We start from the raw sequence: 1,411 nt of genomic DNA on the forward strand, positions 1-1,411 counted from the left end.
AAGAGACAGAGGTGCAGCCAGGGCAGGACAAAAGGATTAGGGTCAGAGGTAAGGAAAGAGACAGAGAGCATCAGAGACAGAGAGAGACGGAAGCACACAGAGACAGTGAGAGACACAGAGGCAGAGACACTCTTCCTAAAGGCTTTCTCATCTGCCTGTCTCACAAGGACAGGGCTGCCCAGTGTGCATCAGCTGCAACTTCCCAAGGAAGTGCTGGCCTGCAGGGGACTGAGTCACAGTGGCGAGTGGCGGTAAGGGTGTGCCAGGGGCCAGGTGAGTCTCTAAGCATGTGGGAGGAGCAGATTCAGAACTTACTAGAGGGCTTCAGCCCCCTGAGGGGCACAGGGAAACATCTCAGGCAGTGAGGGATGAGAGGGACATTGACAGAGGCCACTATGCTGCTTATAGTGGGGTCGTTGGCACCGGGCACAGGGAAGGAAGAGATTTGAAGGCCCTTGGAGGCGGCAGCAGAGGAAGGGACCTCCACGCCTGGGTAGAGGAGCAGAGCCCCAGTGAGCATTCCCCAGCCAGCCACCTGCTTCAGTGTGAATACAATTTCCTCTCTGGAAGAGTTCAAGGCCCCGAGCCTTTTGTTGCTGGTATTATGAGGGTGGGAACTTAATCCAACCATGATGTGTAGAGGCAAAGGCCTTTGGGAAGTGATTAGGTCACCAAGGTGGAGCCCACTCCCCCCCCCCACATCCAGGCGGCTTCAGGAGGGGACGACACCGCACATCAACAGGACAAAGAACTCTAAGCACACACACCTGCGGTAAGCAGGCATGAAATCACATGCATAAGTCTGTCTACACCTGGTCCTTCAGATCTGGGAGCCAAAACCAACCTTTTCCTTATAAAACAGCCTGACTCCAGCACTTTCTTATGCTAGCGAAAAGCTGACTAATATACATCCACCTAACCATTCATTTCTCCATTCACAAATCCACCTTCTCACACATCGACCCACCCATTTGTCAGCAATGTATTCCACCCACTCGTGAATCCGCTGTCCCATACTTTAGTGCATTCATCTAACACGCTCCAATATTCCAATCGTCTGTTTATTTATCTATCCACATATCTACCTCTTCTTTATCTGTCCACCCACACACCACCCCTTTATCTGTCCATCCATCAATATGTCATCAATGTATGCACATTGTAGCTACACAAATACCCAGTTACCCATTCACCCACCTACCAATCTATCCATCTGCATATTGGCACACTCACTCATATATCTACCAGCTTACCTGTTCACTCACCCACACATCTGCCCATCCACCTTCTACCCCTCTACCCTTATCTATTCACCCAGCTACCCACCCACCCATTCATAAATCTAACAACACTTCAATCCATCCACCCATCCAGCCATTCCTCACTCACCCATCCACATCTCCATCATTCA

The sequence above is a fragment of the Phodopus roborovskii genome, unplaced genomic scaffold (assembly GCF_943737965.1).
Source record: "Phodopus roborovskii unplaced genomic scaffold, PHOROB, whole genome shotgun sequence".
Taxonomy (NCBI): domain Eukaryota; kingdom Metazoa; phylum Chordata; class Mammalia; order Rodentia; family Cricetidae; genus Phodopus; species Phodopus roborovskii.